General features: G+C 51.6%; 1 long non-coding RNA gene across 2 annotated transcripts in view; it reads right to left on the bottom strand.

The window, feature by feature from the left end:
- Positions 1–3,442: 3,442 nt before the first annotated feature.
- Positions 3,443–21,914, bottom strand: part of LOC142302117 (uncharacterized) — a 76,061-nt gene continuing 57,589 nt past the window's right edge. For both annotated transcript variants that reach the window (XR_012752933.1, XR_012752934.1), the window contains exons 2-3: positions 15,529–15,660; positions 3,443–3,559 (exon numbers count right to left, since the gene is read on the bottom strand). This is a non-coding gene — a long non-coding RNA (uncharacterized LOC142302117). The remainder of the gene's footprint in view (positions 3,560–15,528; positions 15,661–21,914) is intronic.

The raw sequence follows: 21,914 nt of genomic DNA, 5'->3' as shown, positions 1-21,914 counted from the left end.
GTTGTGTCGGTGCATTATCTTCAGGGACTCCACGTAGATGGAACAGTCTGGTCACAGGTAGGGAACCTTCTTTTAGGATTGTCGTGACGCCACTCTCGGTATTGCGGTCAGGGTGACCGCTACTGCAGATTAAGGGGTGCCTGGGGCTGATGGCGGATGCAGTCAGTTGTAGTGGCCTCCCGAGCAAGCACCAGGACCCTGTGTAGGTGTGTGGAACCACAGGTCGCAGAATGACTCAGGCACAGTCCAGACAGTCTTTCATGGTTTTTACTCACTGTAGATGGCAGGGTGAGTAACCCGGGCATAGCTGGGATGAACCAGGCTGGAACCAGGTATCCTTCCGGCTGGCTGATGAGAGTGACTACCAACTCGCCTTCCTTAGCCCTGTGTTTTTGTGGTGACCCCGACTTGAAGTCCCTACGGGGGTCACCCAGGGAAGTTGCTGCTGCCTATTCTCCCCTCGTTTCGGCCCGCTTGCTTGTAGCCTGGACCATGTCACTCCGGCTGCTTGCCTCCTGTGAACTATGGACCCTCTCTTTGCTACGTGGCTGCGGACTCTGTGGTGGTATGGTGTGGGTTTGGAGTGCCCCCACTGGCAGGTTTGGCAGAAGAAAGGTGAATCTATCTCTGCACTGGGACCTGTTATCCCTGCGGGCCTGGTACCTCCCTGGCAGTCTCCTTACTCTGCCACCCCTTTGCTCTCTCTAGCCTTGGGTGGATTTCGGGGGGCACTACCAGGTGACCGATCTCCCCCGTCGGTAGTCACTGCGCGGACGCTGTTAGACTGCAACAGCTCCAGGGTCTGCTCCTCACGTCTGCTCTCCCTGAGCTGCACACTAAACTGGCTCACTACTTCCTCCTCTCTTGTTCTTGCCTACACAACCTAGCAACCAGGCTCTCTACCACACCCCTTGAGTGGACATGGAGGCCACGTCGCCCCTCCTGGAATCTCTCAGGGGTCCTCCCAAAGGTAGATGTGTGAGACCTGATTACTATGCGCCTGTGTAGTCACACCTCGGTCAGCCTTCTGGATCACCTGTATTGTACTGCCCCCAGCATGGGCGCAGTACTCAGTGGTGCCTGACCAGGTCAGGGGCGCCACACTCGCTCATCACTAGTTACAACTACAGAGCACCTGAGCATGGTAGTGCCCGCTCATCACTAGTTACAAGTACCGAGCACCCGAGCATGGTAGTGCCTGCTCATCACTAGTTACCAGTACCAAGCACCCGTGCATGGCAGTGCCCGCTCATCACTAGAGACTTTGCTTTTATAATTTTTTTCTTTGTACATTTACACTAAGGGTGGCTTTGCACGTTGCAACATCGAACGTGCGATGTCGGTGGGGTCAAATCGAAAGTGACGCATATCCGGCGTCACTTTCGACAACATTGTGTGTAAATCCTAGATGATACGATTAACGAGTGCAAAAGTGTTGTTATCGTATTGTGACGCCCTGGGCAAGCCAGGGGTCACAGGTCATCACACCACCACACCCTACACCCCAGTTAGGAACATCACAGCTAACCAAAATCCTTGTTGCCTTCCTCCAGGGGCTGATGTTCACACCAGGGGGTGGGCCAGGCGGTTGGCTCCGCCCACCGAGGAGTACGCAGCCCTGGAGGCGGGAAGAACCTAGCAGTCAGCTCAGGGGGAGCTTGAGTGAGGAAGGAGTAAACAGTGAAGTGAAAGTGGAGTATTAGTGAAGCAAAGAAGAAAAGAGTAAAAGTGAGAGTAGAAGAGCCTGAAGTTGGTCCAGCTGTGTGCAGGACAAAGTCAGCAAGGTCAGCAACGGCGGTGATTGTCCGGAGGGGTGACCGTTTGGAAGTTCCTGGAAGGACCGCGGACGGGTGGTGGCCCGGCGGTCTGGAGCAGTGTACAAAGGACAGTCAGCACCAGGGCAGGGGCCTCTCGGACCCCGGCAAGGCTAGGAGTCGCCAAAATTTGCCAAATCCGTCAGTGAAGGGGACGTCTGTCTCCCAACAACCAAGTCCTGATTGAAGGCAACAGCCCAACCATTACAGTAGAGACACCGCCACCGCCAGGGCACCAGTTTCTAAGGGCCAGCGCCTGCGGGCAAAGAGTAGAGCTCCTCCGGTCCAGCTTGAAGCCGGGGAGCGGGTTACCGGTGGGAACCCATCGAGACCATCAACAACATTAGGTGCAGGAAAAGGGACATCACCGTCACCTACTGGGGAAAGCAAGTGCAGCCGTCCGTGGGAACCGTCTTTCCAGCCGTGTGTTTTACCGAGAACTGTGTCAACGTCTCAGGCTGAGTGAGTACCACAGTGTCGCAAGGCACAGCGCTGCCCCCGCGTCCCTGCACCCACCAAGCCCTGCATCACCCACCTAATCACTGGGCCCCGGGATCACCAACCCCTACCCACGGAGGGGCAACACAACAACTGGCTGCTCCATACCATCCTTCCCATACAATAGACAATAGACTATATCCCAAAACCCAATCCCCTTTCACTCACGGGCGAGGAGCGCCGCTCGAGAACCCCCGGGATCCGGCCCACCGCTCGAGCCACCACTGAGCGGCAGCAGCCGGACCCGAGCAGAGGGTTGAGCGCAGTGCTGACACCCTCCTCCTCGCCCGCGACAGTATCATCGGTGCAGGCTCCGACTTTTTCATAATTACGCTGCCGTGGCAGGTACGATGCTGTTCCTCGTTCCTGCGGCAGCACACATCACTGTGTATGAAGCCGCAGGAGCGAGAAACATCACCTTACCTGCCGGCGGCGGCTATACGGAAGGAAGGAGGTGGGCGGGATGTTTACATCCTGCTTATCTCCACCCCTCCGCCGCTATTGGCCACCTGCCGTGTGACGTCGCTATGACGCTGCACGACCTGCGCCCTTAGGAAGGAGGCGGGTCGCCAGCCAGAGCGACGGTCGCAGGACAGGTGAGCGCATGTGAAGCTGGCGTAGCGATAATTTTCGCTACGCCAGCTATCACAAGATATCGTACCTGCGACAGGGGCGGGGACTATCGCGTGCGACATCGCAGCATCGGCTTGCGATGTCGCAACGTGCAAAGCCCGCCTAACTCTTTGAAGAAACTCAGCAGGAGGTTGTTCCAAACATTTTGGAGAACTGACTCCAGATATGTGAATAAAACTTGTGCGTATAGTTCTGTATCTTGATTCCAGACAGACGGGATGATGGGAGATCAAGTCTCTGCAGGGGCCGGATCATCACCTCCAAGACTGCTCATTTTTAATGACATTGGTTGGATGTTTGGGGTCTTTGTGTGGCTACAGAATAAAATTGCAGCCAAACAGACACCTCCCTGATGGTCTTGTATGATGGATATGTTCCTCGCTGCATTTTTCAGATTGAAGACACCAAGAAATGGGCAATGTTGAGGACCGTAGACACAATTGTTGTCAAAGGAAATTTAATGTAGCAGATGAAAGACACATTTTGTTATTTCCCTTCTAAATTGGAAGATTTCCAGCAGTGCCGTCAACTCAGAAATGCAAGCAACCAATTCGACCAGCTGCGCCCATCTACTATTCGGAGACGTCTAGCCAGAAGTGGTCTTCATGATAGAACTGCGGGCAAAAGAAACAGAGAAGATCAAGCAATTCAACTATGCACTAAAACATAGAACTGGGTGCAAAACAATGGCAGCAGGTGCTTTGGACTGAGGAGTCAAAATGTGAAATATTTGGCTACGACAGAAGGTAGATTGATTGCTGTAGGGCTGGAGAGTAGCCGGCTGAGGCTTAATTTCAGCAAATGGAGATGATTTTAAGTTAAGATTAATGGATTAAAGGTGTTATCAATGCTCAATGCTAAGGGGTACTTTGCACACTACGACATCGCAGGTGCGATGTCGGTGGGGTCAAATTGAAAGTGACGCACATCCGGCGTCGCTGTCGACATCGGAGTGTGTAAATCGTTTTTGATACGATTAACGAGCGCAAAAGCGTCGAAATCGTATCATTGGTGTAGCGTCGGTCATTTCCATAATTTCGGAAGGACCGATGTTACGATGTTGTTCCTCGTTCCTGCAGCAGCACACATCGCTGTGTGAGAAGCCGCAGGAGCGAGGAACATCTCCTTCTTGCGTCCCGGCTGCAATGAGAAAGGAAGGAGGTGGGCGGGATGTTTACGTCCCGCTCATCTCCGCCCCTCCGCTTCTATTGGCCGCCTGCCGTGTGATGTCGCTGTGATGCCGCACGACACGCCCCCTTAGAAAGGAGGTGGGTCGCCGGCCAGAGCGACGTCGCAGGGCAGGTAAGTGCATGTGAAGCTGCCGTAGCGATAATGTTCACTACGGCAGCTATCACAATGATATCGCAGCTGCGACGGGGGCAGGGACTATCGCACTCGGCATCGCTATCATCGGCTTGCGATGTCATAGTGTGCAAAGTACCCCTAAAAAATACCGGCAGACACTGATTCATCATGCAAGACCATCAGATAAGTGAATAAGCAGCATCAATTTATTCTGTAGCCGGAAACCACCCCAAACATCCAGCCAATGTCATCAAGAATTATACTGGTCAACACATAAAAATCATCAGCAAAGGTAATATGTCTGTTGTATGACTTTGATGTGCTGATTCCAAAAATCTGCTTAGTTTTGCTTTACCACATAAAGTTTCTGAGATGGGAGCATTTTTGTTATTACGTTATTTTTGCATTTTCAATGTATGTGGTTTTTCTTTTGTTATTCCCATTTCTTTGCTTGTCTAACTTAATTGTGAATTTTCTTACAAGGACAACATCAGTAAAGTATTTAGGCTATTTGCGCACTCTGCGTTTTTTGTGACCACAAAGATGCAGCGTTTTTGGTTCCAAAAATACGCACAAAAATGCAACCGCGGTAAAAACGCATAAAAAATCCCATGCGTTTTTGTGTGTTTGATGCGTTTTTCTTGCTGCGTTTATTTCCATTCAATTCAATGGGTGAAAAGCGTGTGACGCCCTGGGCAAGCCAGGGGTCACAGGTCATCACACCACCACACCCTACACCCCAGTTAGGAACACTCAAGGCTACCAAAATCCTTGTTGCCTTCCTCCAGGGGCTGATGTTCACACCAGGGGGTGGGCCAGGCAGTTGGCTCCGCCCACCGAGGAGTACACAGCCCTGGAGGCGGGAAGAACCAGGCAGAACAGAGTTTAGCTCAGGCAGAGCTGGAGTGAGGAACAGAGTCCAGCTAGGGAAGTGAAAGTAGAAGGAAGTGGTAGAGGAGCTAAAGAGAGAAGCTGAAGAAAAGGGAAAGTAACAGTTAAGACAGCCTGAAGCTGGTCCGGGTGTGTGCCCCGGACTGAGAGACAGCAAGGTCAGCAGACGGCGGTGACTGTCTGCAGGGGTGACTGCTTGGAGGTTGCTGGAAGGACCGCGGACGGGTGGTGACCCGGCGGTACCGGAGCGGTATACGAAGAGCAGTCAGCACCAGTGGCAGGGGCCTTTCGGATCCCGGCAAGGCTAGGAGTCGCCGTGAATTTGCCAAATCCGTTAGTGAAGGGGACCTCTGGGTCTCCCAACAAGCAAGTCCCGATTGAAGGCAACAGTCCAACCGTTACAGAGAGACACCGCCACCGCCAGGGCACCAGTTTCTCAGGGCCAGCGCCTGCGGGCAAAGTAGGGCTCCTCCGGCCCATATCCAAGCCGGGGAGCGGGTTACCGATGGGAACCCATCGAAACCATCATCATCTTAGGTGCAGGAAAAAGGGACCGTCACCGTCAACTACTGGGGAAAGCAAGTGCAGCCGTCCGTGGGAACCGTCTTTCCAGCCGTGTGTTTTACCGAGAACTGTGTCATCGTCTCAGGCTGAGTGAGTACCACAGTGTCGCAAGGCACAGCGCTACCCCCGCGTCCCTGCGCCCACCAAGCCCTGCATCACCCACCTAATCACTGGGCCCCGGGATCACCAACCCCTACCCACGGAGGGGCAACACAACAACTGGCTGCTCCATACCATCCTTCCCGGGATCCCCATACAGAGCAGCGGTGGTGTCAACAAATCACCACAACCGTGGGTGGCGTCACGGACAATAACCAATCCCCACACCCAAAATCCCCTTTCACTCACGGGCGAGGAGCACCGCTAGAGTCCCCGGGATCCGGCCCATCGCTCGAGCCACCGAGCAGCAGCAGGCCACAGCAGCCGCGCCAGCCGGACCCGAGCAGCAGTGGGAGAGCGCGGCGTCCCCTCCTCCGCCCGCGACAACTTGGCGTCACGAACAGGATCTTACCGCTCTGCCGTTGGGTAGAGGTGCGCCTTGTGACCGCCGGAGGTATCCGGCTGAAAAATTTAAGAAGTCGCCATCTTTGGCGCGAAAAGTTCCCGCTCGAGCGTCTTCTCGAGTAGCAGAGGCGCGAAGGCCAAAACCCCGCCCCGATAGAGGAGGGGCCGGAAAGAAGCTAAGGGGGACGCGATGGCGGCTGGCTGCATGTGAGAGCAGCTATAAAAGCAGGGACGCCAGAACTCTGCAGACATCTTGTTCCTGGGAAAAGCCGCCAGCAGCATGTGGATGCCGTCCCGCGACACCGTAGCCCCCGCGCCTGGAACCGCGGCGTGGGTGGAGATCCGGACCGGGCAGCTCTACCAACGGCTGCAGGTCAGGATGCAGCTCCTCATGGAGGAGTGGGAGACCGACATGGCGGACGTTATAGCAACCGTGCGGAGACGCGAGGAGGAAGCGGAGGAAGGGAGGGTGAGTGACCCATGCCCCGATGCCCTTGAAGGGCCGGTCATCGCGGCTGCGGGACCTGGTCCAAGCCCTCTTCCCCCGCTGCCTCCCTCGCCACCCGTCTCGAAAGCCGTGACCCCGCCACTAGGCCCGCTACCACCGCAACCGGTAGCAATACCCAGCATCCCCGCCCAGGCGGGCCGACCTGTAGCCGGAGCCCGTAGTCGACCGGAGGTGTTGCCCTGGAAGGCTCCGAAAACCGTACCGGAGGCGTCTCCAAAAAAAGTCCCGGAGCTGATGAACCGTTCCGAGCCGGAGGCCCAGCTGCGGAAAGCCCCTGTGCCCATCCCCCACACCTCGGCTGAGGTAGCGCCGGGTTGTCGCTGCAAGGCGGCGCCCAAGGCCAAGACGCCACGGGACTTGCCGCCCAGATCCCTGACAGTGGGCAACGTCCAGAATGTCCCGCGGGGCCCGACCCGTGTGCCGGAGCTCGCAGCAGCGCCGTATTGGGACAGGGAGCCGGTACCGCTGGGCCTGGAGATCGGTGAGAGAGAGAGGAAGAAGGCGGAACTGGTGGCCCGAGCAATTAGAGAGAAGGAGAGCCTCCGTCAAGCAACGTTCCGTGTCCGGGGCCCGCTGTACGAAGGGCAGGTGAGGCGGTTTGATGTCCGCCGGGGCTATGGGTTTATATATGAACCGGGCCTGGAGGCCGAAGTGTTTGTAGCCCGGCGGGATGTGAATGCCCACCTGCTTGAGGAGCATCCCGGCCGTAACCTAATGCCGGGCGACATTGTGCAGTACACCCGGCACTGTGGGGAGAGGGGGTGGTTTGCGCTGGACGCTAAGCTAAGGGGCAGCCAGGATTCCCGAGTGAGCACCGCGCCCCCTCCCTCCAGTGATGTTGAGGACCCGGAGTAAGGGCAGCGGATGCCCGCTGCAGCCGTCCCCGTTGGGACCACCAGTCAGCATGTTTACAAGTTTGTTTGAAAGTTGGAAAATGATAAAAGAAAATGATTACCGGAGCTTTACCTGATTTACCGTGATTGAGGAAACCGGACGTTGCCGGCACCGTTGTCCCCGTGGGGACCGTTTAAAAAGTATGCATGGAGGACTTTCCATGGACAAGCCCGTGAACTTGCAGGGCAACAACAGACGTTAGTGGCTTGTAAATAAGTTGTTTTACCGTTACTGTTTCCACATTACCGCCTCCGGAGAGGCAGATTGGAGGGAGGGCCCTCAGCAGAGCAGGCTGGGGCCCAGCCACCACAGGAACCGGTGGCTACCCTCTGGAGGGGAAGGACAGATCCCGCTCGGGTGACTTGGTGCTGGACTGGCGTAAAGGGGTGCTGCTTGGGCTTTAGGGGCAGCATCAGGGCCAGGTTACTTGGGTGGGAGAGAACGGAGACCGTAACCGTAAACCGTTTTGCAACGTTTAAGAAATGTGCCTCCTGTTGTGGGATGATGTTATAATTTATATTATGTTACCGTTTACCTTTTTACATATTTTTCAGAAAATAAAACCGGTGTTGGACGGGCAGCCCGCGGACGGTCTGCATTTTGCTAAGGGGGAATGTGACGCCCTGGGCAAGCCAGGGGTCACAGGTCATCACACCACCACACCCTACACCCCAGTTATGAACACTCAAGGCTACCAAAATCCTTGTTGCCTTCCTCCAGGGGCTGATGTTCACACCAGGGGGTGGGCCAGGTGGTTGGCTCCGCCCACCGAGGAGTACACAGCCCTGGAGGCGGGAAGAACCAGGCAGAACAGAGTTTAGCTCAGGCAGAGCTGGAGTGAGGAACAGAGTCCAGCTAGGGAAGTGAAAGTAGAAGGAAGTGGTAGAGGAGCTAAAGAGAGAAGCTGAAGAAAAGGGAAAGTAACAGTTAAGACAGCCTGAAGCTGGTCCGGGTGTGTGCCCCGGACTGAGAGACAGCAAGGTCAGCAGACGGCGGTGGCTGTCTGCAGGGGTGACTGCTTGGAGGTTGCTGGAAGGACCGCGGACGGGTGGTGACCCGGCGGTACCGGAGCGGTATACGAAGAGCAGTCAGCACCAGTGGCAGGGGCCTTTCGGATCCCGGCAAGGCTAGGAGTCGCCGTGAATTTGCCAAATCCGTTAGTGAAGGGGACCTCTGGGTCTCCCAACAAGCAAGTCCCGATTGAAGGCAACAGTCCAACCGTTACAGAGAGACACCGCCACCGCCAGGGCACCAGTTTCTCAGGGCCAGCGCCTGCGGGCAAAGTAGGGCTCCTCTGGCCCATATCCAAGCCGGGGAGCGGGTTACCGGTGGGAACCCATCGAAACCATCATCATCTTAGGTGCAGGAAAAAGGGACCGTCACCGTCAACTACTGGGGAAAGCAAGTGCAGCCGTCCGTGGGAACTGTCTTTCCAGCCGTGTGTTTTACCAAGAACTGTGTCATCGTCTCAGGCTGAGTGAGTACCACAGTGTCGCAAGGCACAGCGCTGCCCCCGCGTCCCTGCGCCCACCAAGCCCTGCATCACCCACCTAATCACTGGGCCCCGGGATCACCATCCCCTACCCACGGAGGGGCAACACAACAACTGGCTGCTCCATACCATCCTTCCCGGGATCCCCATACAGAGCAGCGGTGGTGTCAACAAATCACCACAACCGTGGGTGGCGTCACGGACAATAACCAATCCCCACACCAAAAATCCCCTTTCACTCACGGGCGAGCAGTGCCGCTAGAGTCCCCGGGATCCGGCCCATCGCTTGAGCCACCAAGCAGCAGCAGGCCGCAGCAGCCGCGGCAGCCGGACCCGAGCAGCAGTGGGAGAGCGCGGCGTCCCCTCCTCCGCCCGCGACAAGCGCAGGGAAAAACACAAAAAGAATTGACATGTTGCATCTTTGTGGTCACCACAAAAACGCAGCAAAAAAAACTGCACTGTTCGGACAGCAAAAATGAAATCTCATAGACTTTGCCGGGGAAGGAGATTCATGCAGTTTTTAGAGCAAAAACGCACCCGAAAAACGTGGCAAAAAACGCAGCGTGCGCACATAGCCTTAGGGAGTTTTATGGGAAGGAGAATTGACAGTGCAGTCAGCCAATGACTGATTCTCGGAAAGTCACATGTTATGGGGAGGAGTTAACTGTTATGAGGCGTTAAGATTTGAGTCAGTCAGAAAAGGATGATGATGGCAGCAAGGACTGGTATGTGTGACTCTGACAGGAGACAGGTCTCTACAGGTATCTGAGCCCTACTGTAGGGAGATAGAAGGGAAGGCAACGGACAGCCGCCATTGTGAGAGGATTTTCACTGCATTTCTGTGAGGGAAAGCCACCTCAGAGGGAAGAAAACAGCTCAGCCACTGAAGTGTAACTGAGTGAGGGTCACCACAGATAGAGAACCTGAAAGCAGCCAATATCACACTGAGAAACTGCCTGTCTGCAAGTGCTCATCTGTAAGGCCTAAGCCACACGAGTGGAGTGCGATAAAACATCGTATTCCACTCGGACCAATTCTAGCTTGTGTGTCAGCACACATGAGCGATTATTTTCTCAGTCCTAATCGGACCGAGAAAACAATCGCAGCATGCTGCGATTGTAATGCGAGACTCTTTTCTCTCCCACCCATACAAGTGATTGGGGCAAGAGAAAAATCGCACTGCACTCGCAGTACACCGGTGTACCGTGCGTGCAGAGCGAGAATCGCAATAGCCGGCTACGGAGGAGAGAGGGAGAGAAATCCCTCCCGTCCACAGCGCCGGCCCGCCCCTCAGCAGCTCTGACCCACCCCTCCTGAGAGTCGGCCCACCCCCTGCAGATACTAGCATGACACTTGGCTCCTGCTGTGCTGCCAGCGCGAGCTGAGTGTCATGCGAGCATCGCAGTAGTGCCCCTTGTGGCCCCAGCCTAAGGAATAGGCTAATCCGTTTACCTCACACCTGTATCTACCAGATTACCTCCAGTAAAATCACTTTTATATACTAGCTGCTTCTGTCATCTCCGAGGAAATATCTACATAGAGTCGGTCGGCTCATCGCATTTTGTTTTTAGTTTCTCAAGACCATTGAACTGAACTTACTCTACTGTATGATCTGATTTAAAGGAGAAAAATTCCCGAACATGTATCAATCATCCAAACAGATTCTGCTATGTTTGTGGTGCTTTTACACCAAAAGACCAAAATATGTTCAATCAATCATGATATTAAAAAGATGTAGCAGATGTACTTTAAGGGGCACTTTGCACACTACGACACATGTGCAGCACACATCACTGTGTGTGAAGCCGCAGGAGCGAGGAACATCTCCTACCTGCGTCCTGCGGCTCACGCTGGCTATGCGGAAGGAAGGAGGTGAGCGGGATGTTTACATCTCCGCCCCTCCGCATCTATTGGCCGCCTGCCATGTGACGTCACTATGACGCCGCATGACCCGCCCCCTTAATAAGGAGGCGTTTTGCCGACCAGAGCGACGTCGCAGGGCAGGTAAGTGCATGTGAAGCTGGCGTAGCGATAATGTTCGCTACGCCAGCTATCACCATGATATCGCAGCTGCGGCAGGGTCGGGGACTATCGCGCTCGGCATCGCAAGCATCGGCTTGCGATGTCGTAGTGTGCAAAGTGCCCCTAAGTGTCCACTTGGGGATCAAAACAAAAGCTGGGTCCCTCATGTGATATGCTCAATTTGTTCAAATGGTCTTCGTGACTGGTTGAATATGAGGGGAGTGGCTAGGCCATTTGCTGTTGCCATGATTTGGAGAGAACCCAAAAATCATAGTGATGACTGCTACTTTTGTTTTGTCAAACTGAAGGGCTTTTCTACAAAGAACAAAAATACGATTAATTACTCTGAACTTGAATCTGCATTTAGGCCAGTTCCACATGATGGTACCTTGCCAGTTCCTGTACCACCATTGTCTGGATTGGATGAAAATGAATTAGAATATGAAGACTATGGAGCTGAAGCTACTGGCGAAGACATGGCAACCTCAAGTCAAGATGAGTATGTACCTGATGAAGCAGCCGAGCAGCCAAAATGCTTTACTCAATATGAATTTAATGATCTCATCAGAGACCTTTCATTGTCAAAAGATAAAGCTGAACTTCTTGCATCTAGGTTGAAACAGAAGCATCTTCTTAATGATGATGTCAAAGTGTGTTATTACCGAAAAAGAAGTAACACTTCAACACAATGTTTCACAGTTGATGGACCAATGGTCTACTGTAACAATGTAAATGGCCTCTTTGAAGAACTGAATCAAGAATATCTTGTTGTAGATTGGTGATTGTTTATTGACTCATCCCAGAGAAGTTTGAAAGCAGTGTTGCTTCACAATGGAAATATTAAACCATCAATCCCTATTCCTCACTCATGTCATCCAAAGGAAAGTTATGAAAATCTGTCAGTTGTTTTGGATGCTATACAATATAAGCATCCTCAATTAATATCTGTGGAGATTTGAAGGTGATTTGTCGGCTAATGGGAATGCAAGGAGGTTTCACAAAATCTTGCTTCTTTTTGTGTTTATGGGACAGTAAAAATACAGTAGAGCATTATGTTCGTCATGATTGGGAACAGAGAAATATCTATGCTCCAGGTAGAGACAATGCTCAGCATAATCCTTTAGTTTCTCCAACAAAAATCTTTCTTTCTCCACTACATATAAAGTTGGGATTGATTAAAAATTTGTGAAAGCCAAAGACAAATTCACAGGTGTTCCAGTACATTTCACAGAAATTCTCCAGCATTTCACCAGCAAAACTGAACGAAGGGGGATTTTTTTGGTCCTCAGATCAGAGAGCTTATGAGTGATGATGTGTTTGAAGGAACTTGAAATGACACGGAATTGAGATCTTGGAAAAGCTTCAAGTGGATCTGTGAAAAAGTCTTAAGCCTGCTTTACACCATACGATCCAGCATACGATATCGTAAGCGATCATACCCGCCCCCATCATATGTGCGGCATGTTCAATTTGTTTAACGTGTCGCACAAACGAATAACCCCCCCGTCACACGTACTTACCCGTCCATACGACCTCGATGTGGGCGGCGAACAGCCACTTCATGGAGTGGGAGGGCCGTTTGGCGTCACATCGACGTCACGCGGCAGCCGGCCAATAGAAGCGGAGGGGCGGAGATGAGCGGGACGTAAACTTCCCGTCTAACCCCTTCCTTCCGCATTGCCGGCGGGAGCCGCAGGACGTAGGTAAGATCTGTTCATCATTCCCGGGGTGTTACACACTGCGATGTGTGCTACCCCGGGTACGATGAACAACCTGACGTTCAATTTTTAGGAAATGAACTACGTGCATGCGATGAACGTTTTAACGTTCAATCGCAATCGCACGTAGCTGTTACATGCTACAATGTAACTTACGATGCCGGATGTGCGTCACTTACGACGTGACCCCGCCGACACATCGTAAGATATATTGTAGCGTGTAAAGTGCCGTTTAGGAAAAAATAAATCTGCAGAATATGTTGAAGGTGTTGAGTAACTGATAAATGCATCCAGTGTCTTGGATGTCGCATGTCTCTGAAAATGCACTTTTTGCGTCACATTTAAATTTCTTCCCTCAAAATCTTGGGGATGTAAACGATGAACAAGGCGAGCGGTTTCACCAGGACATTAAAGTCATGGAACAATGACTCAATGATGGCAGATACTGCTGGATGTTATATATAGGGACATCCCTGAAAAATCGCATCATCGACAGTCTAATGTCAATACTTTTGATTTCTGCTCATATTTTGGTTTCTATTTTGCATATGAAATTATTTTGGTTCAATTAAACTGTTTTCTAAGGTGAAGCATTTTTTTGTGATATGTAGATTACTGTTTTCTTAATGTCACCAGTATATTTCCTATACCTTATAATAATGACGCTGCTTCATGGAAACGTCCTACAGAAAAACTATATACATGAAATCAGGACAAAACGATGATTCCGAAAAGTACAAAGTCACCTGCGATGATTGCTGCCCCCACATCAGCAGCTGGTCTGCTCGGATCCGGACTTGCGGTGGCTGGAGGGGCGTCCGTACCCAGGCGTCATGCAGCCACTCAAATAAAGATTGTCTTTACAAGGGTTTGTGTAGTTAAAGTTCGTGACGCCACCCGTGGTGTGTGGTAAGGTGGAGTACCACCGTTGCCATTTCGGGAGTATCCAGGGTGATGACGGGGGCAGCCAGGTGTTGCGACCCTCCACAGGTAGGGGGGATGCCCCAGGACGCGGTGATGGAGGTGGGAAGTGCCGTTGGGGGTGAAAGGATCAATTGCATACTCACTCAGTCCATAAAGCTGACACCGACAACTTAATAAACCAAAGTTCTGGACACTGATGCCGCCGAGGGAAGCTAGTTTGGGTCCCGTTCTCACTGGTGTTGCCTGTTGATCTGTGACCTTTCCCTTGGCACTGAGTTCTCTGCTGGTTGGTTTCTGTAGTGTAAAACTAGTCGGGTCCTGCTCCCCAGTGTGGCTAACTGTGGAAGCTTGCTCTCAAGGTTCACGCTGGGGATTTCCTGGACTGTTTTAGTGGAAAGTCCTATCCCCCTCGTTGCACTAGTACCCCGATTTTGGAGCAGGTGGAGAGCCGATCTTGAAGGCTCCATTCTCGTCAGGTGCATTGTCAGGTTGCCTGAAACTACTCCCTGACCTTGGGTCCACGTACCCCGCCATGACCTGGTCCCAGACCGGTGATGGTACAAGGCCGCCGGATGTCCTCCTCGACAGTTCCATGCCCCTTATCACGATCCCCTGGACCGGGGGTCGAGCTCCTACTAGGCCCAGACCACCGTCTGCCATCTAGTACTTTCAAGGAGCCCAGCTCTTGACCTCCTCTCTCCTTCACTTCCAACACTTCACTGACTTGCTCCTGACACTCCTGACCTCCCCTTACCAACCCCCCAAGTGGGCGACCCTATTCCACTCAGGCCGTCCACTGGTGTGTCTGGTGGGTGTGGTGCAGAGTGTTCCTAGGATTTTGATTGGCTGGTTTTGGCAACACCATATATTGGGGACCCGTAACCAAGGAGGAGGTGGATATTGCACAGAAGGAAAGATTGCGCAATACCCTGTGACGACCTGATTGGTCAGAGCGTCACATTTACAAAAAATATTTTTTTGTAGACCTGTGAAAATTATCTTTTTATCTTTCTTACCATGAAGTACGGTAACTCTCCAGATTCCCCATAATTGTACACAATTATTTTAAAATAGAAAACTTTATTGATAACATTTAATTTCTAATAATCAATTAAAAACAGGGGAAAATGGGGGTTAATCTGATTTTTTCAAAAATTGCCTTATGGAATAATCTTGCACTATAATATTTCTCTATGAGTATTTCTGATTGAGAATTAATCGTATTGGATGTTACCTTGGGATCATGTGTTCTTCTCGGTGGCTTTTTCCCTGTTTTTAATTGATTATTGGAAATTAAATGTTATCAATAAAGTTTTCTATTTTAAAATAATTGTATACGCTTTCAATTTATATCTAACCAGATTAAGTGGTTGGGTTTGTTGGTATCTGCATAGCTTGAAGTGTGTGTCGTTTAACAAGGACAATTGATATATAAATCCCCCATAATTGTGGCTAGTAGTGTCAATGGAGAGAGCAGAATTTGGAAATTGTAATCCAACATGACCGATCCTTTTCTCAACTGACATTGGCCTTGTCAAAAAAGTCATAAGGACTCCAAATGCATTAGAAGGCTTTCTGGTTCTGCTGAAAATAGCTCAAAGAAAAAGGACATCAATTCCGAAAAAAATTACAAAAAAAGAAACGGCCATTATCAATACTAGGTTATATTACCAATATACTAGGATGATGCAGGAGCCGCCATAATAAAGGTGGGGGCAGCAAAGGGGCAAAATACTGATGAAACAACCACTCATAACCTACCAAATCCACGGAGCGGGCGGCTGTGTATTATTTGTGACCAGTTTTGCATTTCCTTCGTACGATTTTATAATAATTCCATATGATCATGGTAGTTCACGACCAAATTTACCAGTCTGGTCTCCAGTAAGGAACCTGTGGTCAAAAGGAAGATTAAAATTTTAGCATTTTTTTAATTATTATTTTTTCAGTATAAATAATAGAAGTGAAGTTGTTGGAGTTTTTTAATTGTAGCCTATATAAATATTATTCATTCCCACATAAATGCACATTATTATTCTATACGCCTTCAATAATGATGGTGCTCGCCACTGCTTGGTACTTAGTCGAGCATCGGGGTGCTCGGTTATTTGTGGTGCTCAGCCAAGTATCACTGGATCTTGGATGTGTCCATCATGAAACATCAAACACTGAATGTTGGGAGCCGGCACCTCAGTGTGAGCCGCTCGCAGTCTCTGAATTACTCTCAATGGGGTTAAAAAGAATGTTTTCGGAAGTGGTGTGTAAAAAAATATAACCTACCTTCCTTCCCCTGGAAATGCTCTGGTTATAGCTGACTGTATGTGGACAGAGAGCTGAACTGCCCAATCACTGACTTCCATTATACTAATTTCTCGAGTTGAGCCCTTTCAGAGCGCCTGATCTGCTCAACTCGAGCAAAAAGCACTCAAGCATCGTTACGATCACTGCACTGCTCCCCCATCACTAGTCTCCACTTTTGTGAAGAAGATTAGACAAGGAGGTGTGCTCGAAAGTGTGGAAGTGTGTAGAGGCGACGATAGAATCATAAAGCAGCGCCACACTTCTGTTCCTCACCCGCATAGGTGGTGGTGTGAAAACACAGAAACAAGGCTTTAGGTGACCGGTTCAACCAGTGGCGTAGCTTGAGGCTCCTGGGCCCCTATGTAGTGGCAGACATGTGGCAGCAGGGGTAGCGATACTCGCTCTGTCATGGAGCTACCGCTGCTGCCACATGTCTGCCATTGGATTGAATAGGGCAGTATAAAGCGATGATTTCCACCGCTACTGTCATATGCATGATATTTGAATTGAGTCCAGAGATGTGTATCATCTATTAAGAATGCCACATAGGTAACTTCCCTGAGGAATCTCATGATGAAACGCGTCGGAAGAAATATACGGCAATTTTTAGGTACCGAGAAATGATTTATTGGACCCTAATACGTTACTAAAGGCCGCTTTACACACTACAAAATATCTTACGATGTGTCGGCGGGGTCACGTCGTAAGTGCCGCACATCCGGCATTGTAAGGTACATTGTAGAGTGTAACAGGTATGTGCGATTGCGATTGAACGTTAAAACGTTCATTGCATGCACGTCGTTCATTTCTCATGAATTGAACGTCAGATTGTTCATCGTACCCGGGGTAGCACACATCGCAGTGTGTGACACCCCAGGAACGATGAACAGATCTTACCTGCGTCCTGCTGCTCCCGGCAGGCAATGCGGAAGGAAGGAGGTGGGCGGGATGTTTACGTCCCGCTCATCTCCGCCCCTCCGCTTCTATTGGCCAGCTGCCATTTGACGTCGATGTGACGCCGAATGTCCCTCCCACTCCAGGAAGTGGACGTTCGCCGCCCACATCGAGGTCGTATTGACGGGTAAGTACGTGTGACAGGGGTTACTCGTTTGTGCGGCACATTCAACAAATGTGCCGCACATACGATGGGGGCGTTTACGATCGCATACGATATCGTATGCGAAATCGTAACGTGTAAAGCAGGCTTTAGAGAGTGACTTCTGGAAATCGGGTGAGACTGTTCCAATTTTTTCATAAGAGAATTAATTGTAATCCGTGAATGAACTGATTGGAGTCTTGATACTGTCCCTTAATATAAAATTGTTTTGAGGTAAAAGGACTAAGGTTGATAATTTACATGCAGATATTTGGTTTTAAATCACAGAGGTCAGGTTGCTACCTTTTAATCTAATATTAAAAGTTATGTTTTAAGAAATTTGTTATTCTCTAGAATTCACAATTTTGCTATTTTGGGGTAAAGAGAATACCGTACATTTTTATTTTTTTCCCCCTTCTGTTAGACTATGTAGTAAAACTGATGTCTTTGCAGAGGCGCAAGGAGCGCTCACACTTCCAATCATTTGCCTTTGCATCTTTAAGACAAGAATACAAATTATCCATTGAGACACGTATTTGGTTGTTAGCGGAGCAACAGGAGCCACATCTGATCTCTAAACAAGACCGTATAATCTTAGGCCTGTTTAAAGAAATCAGGAAGGTTTATGGGGGAGATGTGAATTCTCTGCAATTTTCAGGGTACTGAGAGAGTAAATGGACCTAATAGAGAAGGAGATTCGTAGAAACCTATTTAAAGGAAAGCATATTGGATCCCTAAGCTGGAGGTGTGCCGCTCCCGTGCCAGCAGCCGGGATGCTCGGATCCGAATCCGTAGTGTGGCTCGAGGAATTCTACCAGATCCGGGGGTCGCGCAGACACTCCGAATAAAAGGGAACGTATTTGTATGGGATTTGCCGTAAACTGTCTGTGACGCCACCCACGGTGTGTGGTGAAATGTGTCACCACTGCTGCTAATGTGGGTTGCCCGGGGGCGATGGGGTGGCAGCTGGATGTGTCACGGGTTGCGGGGCGCTGCGCTCGCTAACGCTCGGGTTGGCGCTGCTGCTGCTCTGTGGTACGAACGGTGGGCCGGATCCGGGGACCCAAGCGGCGCTCCTCGCCCGTGAGTGAAGAGGGGGTGGTTTGTTTGGGGATTTAGTCCATGACGCCACCCGCGGGTTGTGGTGAAGATGGGCACCACCGCTGCTGGTGACGGGGATCACGGGAGCGATGGTAGGGAGCAGCTGGGATGTTGTTATACCCCTCCGTGGGTAGGGGTTGGTGGTCCCGGGGCCCGGTGGTGTGACGGGGAGGCAGGGTTGGTGAGGTGCAAGGTTGCAGGGACAGCACGGCGCGGTGCCGGATGGCACTGGTGTACTCACTCAGCAACAGATGCACAAAGTCTCCAGTAAACCAAACGGCTGGATGGACGGGTCCCACAGCCGGCTGCAGTGTCTCTCCCTGGACAGGTGATGGTGGCTGTCTTTCCCTGCACCTTTGTGTACTGAGTTGACTACGATGGGTTCCCAACGGTAGTCCGCTCCCCGGTGTATAGATGCCGGAGGAGCCCGTTTTGCCCATAGGCGCTGGCCCTTGGGTCTCTAGCCTGTGGCGGTGGCTGTATACCCACACGGTGCGGACGGTTGCCTTCTCATGGGACTTGGGTAGTTAGGAAACCCCTGGGGTTCCTGTCACACTCGGATTTGACCGTTGTAGGCGGCTCCAAGCCTAGTCGGGGTACGATGGCCCTGCCTGTGTGCTTAACTTCACTCAGCTCCCCGGTTCGGTACCGGTGGGCCACTGCCCAACCCCGGTCGTACGGTTCCGCAGAGATCCGTCACTCCTGCAGAAGGCCACCACCATCTGCCAACCTTGCTGTCAGTGCCTGGGCTCCAACCCAGACACTCGCGGTTCGTGACCTCTCTCTTTCACCTCTCAAACTGATCTCTCTCCACTCCTAAACTGATCCGACTGCTTTTCCCGCCTCCAGGCCTGTGAACTCCTCGGTGGGTGGGGCCAACTGCCTGGCTCCACCCCACCTGGTGTGGACATCAGACCCTGGAGGGAGGCAACAAGGGTTTTGTGTCTGACTAATGTAACTGTCTGGGGGGTGGGGGTGTGTGTGTGTTTTGTCTGTGGCTACCTGGCTAGTCCAGGGCGCCACAGATGTTAACCCCTCTGTGGGTAGGGATGGATGCCCCGGGGCCCAGTGTCTCTATGCTGAGGATGGTCCACACTATCCTCTCCTATAAAATATTACCACCGCACTGTTCCCCCTTGTATACTATAACCACTACACTGTCTGCCCTATTGTGTACTGTGACCGTCACACTATCCCCTTATGAACTAAAAAGCCACACTGTCCTCCCTTATGTATTATACTCCACACACTTTTCTGTCTCAATTATTATGTATGACACACATTGTCCCTACACCATGCTTTCCCCCATTCTCTCCCCACTGAACACCTCATACTGGCTCTCTTCATTCGGAGTGCCAAATGCTGCCTCTTTTCCATACTGAGCCCCACACACTGCTCTTGTTCCATACTGAGCCCCCTACAATACCCCTCTCCATTATAAGCCCTTTGCATTGAGTCTTTCCATACTGTGCCCCCCATGCTGAATCTTTTCCTTGCTGAGCACCACATGCTGGCCTTTTTCCATTCTGAGCACCACACACTGTCCTCGTTCCATACTGAGCCCCCCTTATTACTGATCTCCATACTGAGCCTCACATACTGCCCCTTTTCATACTGAGCTCTACATACTAGTGTGACGCCCTGGCAAAGCCCGGTTGTCACAGAAAGAGTTAATCCTCCTTGGTAATCTGATCTCACACCGGTGCAGCAGGACTAACCACAGCCCCCAGTGTAAGAGAAAAGCAGAGCAGAGGGGAGGGGCTGGAGCAGAGTGTTTGGAGAGACAGAGAGAAGAGAAGTCTGGAGTTGTAGCTCCCAGGCTGAAAGTGAAGCGTGCTCCGAGAGGGCCGGGACAGGCCGTAGTGAGGAAGGGGCCAGAGGTAGCCGGAGCAGGGTAGTGGCCCCTCGGTACCTAGGGTGACCCGGATCACTACAGGGGAGTGGATTCCCCGTTCCCGGCTGAGGAGAAAGAGGAAGAGAGTGGAGAGAAAGGCACCTGCTGCAGGGAAAGAACAACAGGAGCTGCTGCACCGTGTGTGGGACACTAACACCCCCGTACCGAAGGCTGCGGACACCGGCAATTCCTAGTTACCAGTGACTCTGTGTGAACTACTTGTGAGTACGCCCGTGCCCTCAGGCACCGCACCGCAGCACTGCGCCCTGCTCCCTGCTTACCCCATCACCGGGCCCCGGGACAGCCAACCCCCTGCCCACGGAGGGGAGAAATAACATCTAGCTGCTCCATACCATCGCTCCCGGGATCCCCGTCCAGAGCAGCGGTGGTGTTCCAACCTCACCACAACCATGGGTGGCGTCACGAACAATCTCCCTTACCAAATCCCCTTTTACTGTGGAGCCTGGGATCACAGACCGGGTCACGCCACCGTGATACTCACAGAAGTGACTCTGTGGCCCGGATCTGAGTACTCCCTGGTCCCCGGGCGACACAGTAGTCTAGAGTAATAGTCCTCCTAACTCCCAGTCTATAGTAGTAGCCACATAAAGAGGAGGAGGGGAGGAGAGAAGATCCAGCACCGACGTAATAAAAAAATTCTTTATTCAAAATTCATAAAAAAGGTAGTTCCAACCAAGTGCAGAATATATTTACGCTTGACGTTTTTCGGAGAAAGTAGACTCCTTATTCATAAGCAACATAATCAAAATGAGTAGCCAAGGGGATATATATACCTATACACACCTCATCTGAGCCGGATCTACATACAGAACCATCAAAATAGTGCTCACTTTATATATCAAAGAGATAAAACATTCAAAAATATTAGAAATACAAACATACAGAAATCAATATTAGATAAACCACATTTTCATTTTAATATATATACAATGAATTAAAGAGGTGATTTAGTTCTCCTAAATAGCGTGCATTTGTGACGCCCTGGTAAAACCAGGCAGTCACACAGTATAGGCCGCTGCATAACACCATCCCACACAGGGTTACATCTAGCCAACCAAACCCTAGTCACTCCCCCCAGGGTAGGAAAGGCACACCAGTGGACGGGACCAGGCGGATGGTGAACGCCCACCAAGGGGTCTGGAGAACCCGGGGCGGGAAAAGCAGTAGTTGGAAGTTGTAGTTCGGGGGGAAAGGTGTCAGTCCAGTGGAGTGGAGGAGTTGAGAGGAGGAAGTTCAGTGAAAGCCAGAGAGGAAAGGCGTCGGGGTTGGAGCCCCGGCGTGCTGGCTACTTGGCAAACGGTGGTCCGTTTTTGTCAGGAGACGGGAAGACAGCTGCCGGAGATCCGAGGTGGACTGGGACAGGGTAGGAGCCCGCCGGAACCGTCACCAGAGAACCGACCCAGAAACCGTGCACAGAGGGGGTACCTGGACCCTGAAGCAATGCCCTGAACCAACGGCTTTGTTAATTTACCAGTTGAGGACAGGATTATAGGTCCTGTCTCACCCAAAGTCCCAAAAGAGCAGACCAGCAGCCCACCTCGGGGGATAGGGCATCCGCCAGGGTCCCTTTAGATCCCACGGGTCAGCGTCTGCAGGCAAGGCTCCCACCCGTAGTTCTGGGAGCGGACTTCCGTGTTCCACACCGGGAAGTCCAAAGAGAACTAAAACCGTGCAGAGGAAAGTGACACAGACCATCACCCCGGGTGAGGGACCAGAATACGCCCGGCCGCGGCG

The sequence above is a fragment of the Anomaloglossus baeobatrachus genome, chromosome 4, assembly GCF_048569485.1.
Source record: "Anomaloglossus baeobatrachus isolate aAnoBae1 chromosome 4, aAnoBae1.hap1, whole genome shotgun sequence".
In the NCBI taxonomy this organism is placed as follows: Eukaryota; Metazoa; Chordata; class Amphibia; order Anura; family Aromobatidae; genus Anomaloglossus; species Anomaloglossus baeobatrachus.
The sequence above is the reverse complement of the archived record's forward strand: the minus strand, read 5'-3'. Positions and strand labels throughout refer to the sequence as shown.